Source organism: Nanorana parkeri, unplaced genomic scaffold (genome assembly GCF_000935625.1).
Source record: "Nanorana parkeri isolate BGI_ZX_2015 unplaced genomic scaffold, ASM93562v1 scaffold6, whole genome shotgun sequence".
Lineage (NCBI taxonomy): Eukaryota > Metazoa > Chordata > Amphibia > Anura > Dicroglossidae > Nanorana > Nanorana parkeri.
Genome location: NW_017306274.1, coordinates 4,509,752 through 4,518,924, shown reverse-complemented (window position 1 = coordinate 4,518,924; position 9,173 = coordinate 4,509,752). Strand labels below are relative to the sequence as shown.

The window sequence follows — 9,173 nt, the reverse complement described above, 5'->3', positions numbered from 1 at the left end:
GGACGTGACTAAAGTTTTACAATGCGAAAGTGGAAAGAATGGACCTGACAATCAACACAGCAAAAAGCTACCTGTGTGCAAAGGCCTTTATGTCAGGGTACTGTACCTGTGCTTTTAGCCCATGAACATAGATAAAACTAAAAAGGCCGGCTGTATGCTCATAGAAGCAGCACTGAAGGAACACCGAGCAAGACGGAATATAGAAACAGCATGAGAGCTGGAGTGATGCCTTACGGGGTGTGTCAGACAAGCATCAGGAATGCAGCAGAATTCTTTCTGAAGGCAGGAAGTCCTTGGGAGCCAGGAATGAGCAATAAGAACTGAAATAGCCAACCAGACCACAAAGCAATCAAAGGCAAAGGGTGGCCCAGCTGCACAACAGTTAAAGTGTATGTAAACCCCAACAGACTTCTTACTTGCTCCCTTTTGGCCTGTCCAATATATAATAGAAACCATTGTTATACCAGTTTGGAAAATGCAAAGGATACCAGTTGAGCCTGCCAGAAATCTAGTAAGCCGATGTCTTCCTGTTCTCTCTACCTCTTTCCCACGGATAGCGCACACCCTTCTCCTAGAATAAGAAGCTACAAAGGGGGGGAATCCTCTAGTCCTAAGCCATGTCCTAGGCTAGGAAAACACCACATCTCCATAGATACACTACAATGAGCAACAGCCTGCACCCGACAAATGAGCCCGCACCCGACAAATGAGCGTTACTGGCAGGACCACCAGGTGAATGCAGCCACCACATCCAAGGACGGGCAAACTGCATTACATTTTAGTTCTGGACTTCTTAAAGCTACATTTTGGTGGAGCCTTCACAGCGATGTTGGTAAAAGCACAAGCTCGTGGCTCTTTAACCCTTTCATGGCCAAGAATCGACACTTGGGCACCAACACCAAATTTACAAACATCAGGATCCATCACTTGACTAAAACTCTAAAGAATTGTCTAAATGTCAGTCTCCCTATAATCACTTTAAGAAACACATTAGTCTCCAAGCAGTACTATCAGCCATGCCTGCTGGAGGACTACAGAAACTCCACCTATCCCCCCACCCTTTGTACCCAACCTGCATAGATGGATTTATTTCCCAGTGAAGCAATGCTGCTGCCGCCTTGACTCCCAAGATCCTATGGCAATAAAATCTAATCTCCCAGCAGCTGCCCTGCAAGAATATTACAAACCTGGTGACGTCAAAAGGGAGTGATTAAAGTAGATTCTTGCTTCAGGAACAAGGTGGAAAAAGGAATGCTGGGACATGCTCTAGAGGAGGAAAGGTGGGTTTGAGGATATATTGGGTCCTGGACATGCACTTCAAGCAGTTAAACCTGGATCAGTCTCACAGAGGGTCTATTGGGTCCTGGACATGCACTTGAAGCGGTTAAACCTGCCTGCTGAATCCTGGATGGGTCTCGCTGAGAGTCTATTGGGTCCCGGACATGCACTTCGAGCGGATAAACCTGCCTGCTGAATCCTGGATGGGTCTCGCTGAGAGTCTATTGGGTCCCGGACATGCACTTCGAGCGGATAAACCTGCCTGCTGAATCCTGGATGGGTCTCGCTGAGAGTCTATTGGGTCCCGGACATGCACTTCGAGCGGATAAACCTGCCTGCTGAATCCTGGATGGGTCTCATGGGCTCTGGATACCATAGCAATCCATCACAATAGTCTACAATGGACTCCGCTGTCACAGTCAGATGTCAGGAGATCAGATCGCCAACCAACACAGAACTGAATGAGCCTACAGATGTGGATTCCGTGTCCCCCGGCAGCCAGAAGACACCATTCCATTATGAAATACAAGGACGGCGTCCTCCCGAATGAGCCACTAATCCATCCTGCAGGGTTAAACGCCCAGCCCCGTCACATACCTATAGAGAGAGGCTGGCAGACAGGAATACCAATATCACGTAACAAAACAGGTTGTGCCAGACGCTGCAGTAAAGCAAAGTCACTTTTGCAGCAGCTATTAAACTGGAAGCGTTGCAGACGAGAGGTGGGGGTGTACTGGAGTAATCCCTGGTGTGTTACCGGAGAATTGCAGCAGATTAATAACTAAATGCAGACTTTACGTATGTACAGAGTACACCCAAACACTGGCAGGCTTGTGACAACCCTCAGTATCACAGAATATAGGACTGCTCAGTTCTGGCCACTCATTTAAATAGATCCCCCTATAGCCATCTGTGCACCATATGTCAATGCAAAACCTCATCTTTGTTCTTTGTGCTGGCCCAGCTCCTTTGCCCCTCCCCTCCCTACATAAAACCCTTTATGTAGCAGCCACGGGAGGAGTGAAGGTTTGATATGATATCACTGGGGTAGCCATACTGGAGTCCTCCAGCTATTACAAAGCTACAAATTCCATGGGGGACTGCAAGACTGAGCCACAGGCATGACTTCTAGAGGCAGAGGCATGGTGGGATTTGCAGCTTCACCACAGCTGGTTGGCCGTACTGTGCCTACGCTTGCTATAGAGTAGGTATAAGCAGACTTATGCCCTCCAGCTGTTGGGAAGCTACAAATCCCCTCAGGGGCAGGGCCCTCCTTACCATCTTGTCTTGAATTGTATTGTGATTGTAATGTCTGCCCTATATTGTAAAGCGCTGTGCAAACTGTTGGCGCTATATAAATCCCGTATAATAAAAATATATCTGCCTATGTAGGTCATGACTGCTTCTGTCAGAGTCTTGCAATGCCTAATGGGATTTGTAGTTTCACCACAGCTGAAGGGGCAAAGTTTGGCTACCCCTGCTACAGTGTCACTTGAGTGACGGCTGCAAGTCTTAAACTCTGCTCCTGTCATCCTGGGAGTTGTGTGCGTGCTGATCCTTGTGCATTCTTCTGTACAAGATAAAACAATCTAGCAGGGATGGTGGGAGCTCCTCATAATGGGCACAGTAGGTGTACAGACCCCGGAACTGAGCACACGGATGGTGGGAGCTCCTCATAATGGGCACAGCAGGTGTGCAGACCCGGGAACTCAGCACAGGGATGGTGGGAGCTCCTCATAATGGGCACAGCGGGTGTACAGACCCGGGAACTCAGCACAGGGATAGTGGGAGCTCCTCATAATGGGCACAGCGGGTGTACAGACCCGGGAAAAGGTAGAAAGTCTCAGATTATCTCTCCGGCATCTACAATAAAGGTGGCCATACACTCTACAACCATCGCAAGACTTTAGTCTTGCGATGGTTGTACAGGGATTAAAAAAACGTACGATCTGCCTATCTTGGACAGGCAGATCGCACTCTCGATCATCGCAAGCCCGCCCCCCTGAGGGGCGGGCTTCCGATGACCGCAATGCTGAACGGGCAGTGTGCGCGTGCGCACACCGGCCCGCTCGGCATTTGTCTTCCGAGCACCGTTCTAACCAGCCGAGAATCGTACGATTCCCGGCTGGTTTTCGAACATGCTGGTTCGACAGAAGACGTGCGACCGTACAGTAGAAACGGTCGCACGTCTCCGTTCACACTGCTCGATTATCGTATGAAAAACCGATCGCATACGATTATCGTACGATAATCGTGCAGTGTATGGGCACCTTAACAAAGATACATTTTGGGTGGACTGACCTAAATCACGTGCAAAATACTGAACACTCATTCAGTAGCAGTTGCAGGCATCTGAACAGCAGCAATTTTCAGCACATGTAATAAATCAGCCGGCACACCTTCTATAGACATGACACATCTAAGCCTACAGAACCATGAAAGCGATCTCCCATTATAGTAGAGAAAGACAAATATCTGTAATATGCACAACATGCAAGAAGTTCAAAGCCGGACAGTTCAAGGCCTAAATCAGACCCAATTTTCTGGGATTTTCTTGGATATTGTAATGAAGATTTAAAAATGTGTCTGTAACCCCACCGGGGAGATTTTTCCTGTCCCTGTGACACCTACACAAGAAATAAGCAATGCAGTTGTCCCTGGGACTGGAAGACACAGACCGTAATAAAAAACATTACCTGGTGGCAAAAACTTCTGACATTCTCCCCAATAGGGATGCAAACGGCAGTAAAAACCTGACAGAGGCTCTGCCAGCTATGTAGAAAAACAGAGGACGCGGGCTGCCCAAACACTTTCACATGGTGGGAAATGCGATGCCAACCCCCCTCTACCATGTATCTTTATTAATGAAGTGTGCTGTTATGCGTGGCATGTGTGTTATGGTGCATTACTGCCAAATTTATCACAACTAGAGCAGATAGAATGTGGGGCAGTTTCCCATGGCAACCATTCAGCATCTCTCTTCAGTTTGCACAGTAAAGATTTGAAAATGAGAAGCCGATTGGTGCCATGCAAATCTGATCCAGATTTTGATAAATTTCCCCACCATTAGGCACCAATACCGGTATTTCAGTATAGAGTACCGATTTTTTTCCGGTACCGAATACCGATACCAGAAGTCCCATTCAGGAAGCCAGGCGGCAGGTTATGACTCGCCACCTGGCTTCCTGATTAGCCAGGAAGCGTGTAAAGACCCGCCACCCGGCTTCCCGATTGGCAGGGCAGCCGTCTCCATGCTTCTCGTCACTAGGCGACGAGAAAGCATGGAGCCGGCATTCTGGCCAATCAGGAAGTTGAGCGCTGTGTAATGACACAGCGCCCCCCGGCTTCCTGATTGGCCGGGAAGCCAGCTCCATGCTCCCTCCTCATGAGCATGAAGCTGGCTTCCCGACCAATCAGAAAGCCGGGCGCTGCATCATTACACAGCGCTCAACTTCCTGATTGGCCAGAAAGCCGGCTCCATGCTCCTGATCGGCCAGCGCGTCATTACACGCTGCCCGGCTTCCTGATTGGCCAGGAAGCCGGCTCCATGCTCTTTCGTCACAAGTGACCAGGCCAATCAGGAAGCCGGGCAGCGTGTAATGACGCGCTGCCCGGCTTCCTGATGAAGGAAGTATCCGTCTAGGCATCGGAGCATTTGGGTAAGTACGAGTACTCGCCCAAATACCGATACTAGTAGTTGTGACCATTCCCAGGGCCGGTGGTGGCATACAGGGGGAAGAGATGCGGGAGAGAATTAGCTGTGCCATTGAAGCCAGCACTAGAGGAAGCGAGGCGGAGGGAGCAGAGCCGCATAAGCCGATGCCTCCTCTATAGTGCTGTCTCCTGTCACCGGCGGAGTGATACCAAAGCACTCCGCCTGTGAGGAATCGAAAGCGATAGTGAAAGTGCGTTTCGCTCATTCTGGACAGCGATTGGTTACCAAATTGCTCTTGGAAAGGTACGGCACCCCTGATTGCACCGATCACCCTATTCTTAACTTTGCCATTTTGGATTATTTAATTTGGATTTGCATTAACTTTGGATTGGTTACATAAAAAGAAAAATAAGACCTACCCCGAAAATAAGACCTAGTGTGGTTTTTTTTAGCCCCAAAAAATATGACTGTCTTATTTTTGGTGAAACACGATATTCTTTGACTTCAGTCCCTGCCCTAAGGAGCTTACAATCTAAGGTCACCATCTTATATATACACACACGACACATACAGAGCCAATAACCTTCCAGCATGTCTTTGGAGTGTAGGAGGACACGCACCCAAGCACAGGGAGAACATGTAAACTCCACGGGTGATGAATGTAAATGAGAAGTCTCGTCAGACAGAAGTAGTTGATGGTGTGAAGAGTCCAGAAGTCTGCTGCTGCCTTGCTATGCTAAACCTGAAAATCGTGGCCAATATTGTGCAACACCCTGCCAGAGGAGACCAGTCCCGTGTGTGTGTGGACTGTCCCATAAGAAGCCAGAACGGGATCTATACTATGTCTATGTAAGATCTTCTACAGCACTGAGTGACCTCAGCTGGTGAGGAACTACAAGAGCCAGCATACCCCAAGGCAATCCTTAGACATTCCCATATCATTGAGGGGTATCCTTGAACAGCTATAAATAAAAATCACCCAAACATCTGCTACTGAAGACACATGGATGGGTGCAAGGGTCACCGGGAACACTTGTGCTGGAGCCCGGCAGGTGTGTGGCCTGGGAACATACAAATGGCCTCTCCCCATGTATCACGAGGACCGTGCGGATAGCAGCAGACGCATGCCGGTTATATTCAGTATTCCCCATTTCCTGGACAGCGATTTCTAAACACTTCACAGCATGCAGACTACATTCACTGGGGACGTTCTCATTGTGTACACCAAGGGTAGGCAACCTTGTGCTGAAACTACAAATCTCACCATGCCTCTGCAAGTCGTGGCTGTCAGTCTTGCAATGCCCCATGGGACTTGTAGTTCTTCAACTGCTGGGGTTGCCTACTCCTGGCATAGACAATGCCGCTTATGTTGCGGCAAGCCATGTCTGCACACCCAAACGGCCGCCATGTTGGGTTTTGCATAGGTGGTCAGGGGAGGGGGGCAGCAGAGGCGGGACCAGCTGCCTGTTTTTACTGCCCCCCGTGTGAACAAGGACATAATCTCCCTTTCACCCTAATGTCATAAGGTTTTTGTAATTTTAGATACATTTGGAAGAATTGAAAATTAGGTTTGGCTGCAAATGGGAGGGCATGATTGTGGGTGTGGTGACAAATAGGGCGGCATGATTTTGTGCGTGTGGCCGCAAACGAGGGGGGGCCATGATTGTGCGTGCGGCCACAAACGAGGGGGGGCCATGATTTTGTGCGTGCAGCCACAAATAGGGGGGCCATGATTTTGTGCGTGCAGCCACAAATAGGGGGGCCATGATTTTGTGCGTGCAGCCACAAATAGGGGGGCCATGATTTTGTGCGTGCAGCCACAAATAGGGGGGCCATGATTTTGTGCGTGCAGCCACAAATAGGGGGGCCATGATTTTGTGCGTGCAGCCACAAATAGGGGGGCCATGATTTTGTGCGTGCAGCCACAAATAGGGGGGCCATGATTTTGTGCGTGCAGCCACAAATAGGGGGGCCATGATTTTGTGCGTGCAGCCACAAATAGGGGGGCCATGATTTTGTGCGTGCAGCCACAAATAGGGGGGCCATGATTTTGTGCGTGCAGCCACAAATAGGGGGGCCATGATTTTGTGCGTGCAGCCACAAATAGGGGGGCCATGATTTTGTGCGTGCAGCCACAAATAGGGGGGCCATGATTTTGTGCGTGCAGCCACAAATAGGGGGGCCATGATTTTGTGCGTGCAGCCACAAATAGGGGGGCCATGATTTTGTGCGTGCAGCCACAAATAGGGGGGCCATGATTTTGTGCGTGCAGCCACAAATAGGGGGGCCATGATTTTGTGCGTGCAGCCACAAATAGGGGGGCCATGATTTTGTGCGTGCAGCCACAAATAGGGGGGCCATGATTTTGTGCGTGCAGCCACAAATAGGGGGGCCATGATTTTGTGCGTGCAGCCACAAATAGGGGGGCCATGATTTTGTGCGTGCAGCCACAAATAGGGGGGCCATGATTTTGTGCGTGCAGCCACAAATAGGGGGGGCCATGATTTTGTGTGTGCTGCTACAAGGGGGGCGGGATATAATTTTGTAGGTCAGTAAGATGCCCCCAGATTCAACTTCAAGAACCTGATACACAGACATAGCAAAAAGATTTTGGCATCAACAGCTTACACTGGCGGCTCGTTCACACCAGGAGGCGCGCTTTATGGTGCGCATAACACAGGCGCTGGAGAGCGTTGTGCACACACACTGCAAGGTCCTGTTAGACTCCATTAGAGAACGTACTTATTTTTAAACTTTATTGAAAGTGAACAAAAAGAAACACCTAATTTAACTTTATGCCCAACAGCATGTTGCAACATGCATTGTTTTGTGCTGTATTCTTATGCAATGCACTCATATGGTGTGAACAGGGTGCACAGCGAACAAATGTTGGCTCTGTGTCCTTGCCTTGACCCTTTATTGATCAGCACAGATACACACCTGGTGTGATCCAGCTCTAACCCTTTGCATGCCAAGGAGGTGTCCTGCACATCATAGGAGCCCGATCACTTTTACAGACCCCCGTGCACATGTGACCTCCTCTCATGATGCTGTGCTTGGACCTAGCAGCCATTTACCAGGCACTGCCACATGTCAGAGGGGACAATGTCATCACTCCTACTGAGCCGGGTATTTTGTGCAGCTGTGATATAAGGAGGGACGGGTATCACTGTAACGTATTAGTCAGGGGATGGCCATGGGTACAATGACAGGGTCCCTTTAAGCAATACCCACTGGTGACGCAGTCCTGGCCTTATGGGTGCCCCCTGGGAAGGCTACATCACCAATACATTTCAGGGAAATCTCATGTGTAAACTGTCAGGTCCCACTGGGGGAATAAAACATATTACACTCAAATTCATATAGTCAGGCCATTTTTTTTTGAAGGGGAGGATAGTAGGTCCACCTTAAGTGATACCAATTCAGTGCAAAGTGACAGAGTCTCTTTAAATATCCCACTTCCTGGATGGATCACGTGGTACAGCACCCTGCAGCTGGAATGTGACAGCCCAGCACGGTCTATGTGGAACGGAACGGGCCGTATGTGATTCAGCAGAGATTGTCTATGGAGTGCACAGAGTGAACCTGCAGCCTGTAACACTAAGGTGTCTGCTCATGTCAATCACCCGCAGCGCCCTTCACCATTGGCCAGGACGCTAGGTGGTGGGGCGGGTCGCGGCCTGTGATTGGCTGTGCGGTGACAGCGATGCCAGGCCGGGGAGAGGCGCTGGTGTGGCTGGCTCCGGGGCCTGCTAGGAAGCTTAATAACACAGCCTTACCTCCGCTATCTCATGTCCTCCCGGAGAAGGGCCTTTCCCCCGTCACACCGCTGCCCTGTGGTTCCCAAGCCGCTCTAGCCGCTCCCGCAACGCGTCATGTCAGCTGCAAGGCTCCACTCTAATATCAACAGCGCCAGCCGCTTCCGCCCCTAGCAACGGATATCCTCCCCGCCCGTCACTATGGAGACCGCCCGTTCGCTTCCATTGGCCCGACTGCCTGTCAGTCCCTTCTGAAGTGGGAAGGGAGACCTAAAGAGAACGCCAACCCCAAAGCGTCAAGAAAAGCGCGCGTTCATTGGCGGACGTGGCTGTCACTCAATCAGAAAGCGGTGGGGAAAAAAAGCTGATGGGTAATGATTGAGTGATGGGCTGAGTCTGGGCGTTCCTGCGAGATGATTTACAGCGTTGGAGTTTTTAGATTGCCCTAATATTGGGAGGAGTCATGAGTGTAATGGGAGGGG

At 50.0% G+C, this 9,173-nt stretch overlaps 1 protein-coding gene across 1 annotated transcript in view; it reads right to left on the bottom strand.

Moving 5' to 3' along the window:
* The window catches only part of AKTIP (AKT interacting protein), a 22,247-nt gene extending 13,297 nt beyond the window's left edge, over window positions 1–8,950 (bottom strand). The window contains exon 1 of the mRNA XM_018553044.1: window positions 8,713–8,950. The gene's annotated coding sequence lies outside the window, so the exon portion shown is untranslated. The remainder of the gene's footprint in view (window positions 1–8,712) is intronic.
* Between the last annotated feature and the right edge of the window lie 223 nt (window positions 8,951–9,173).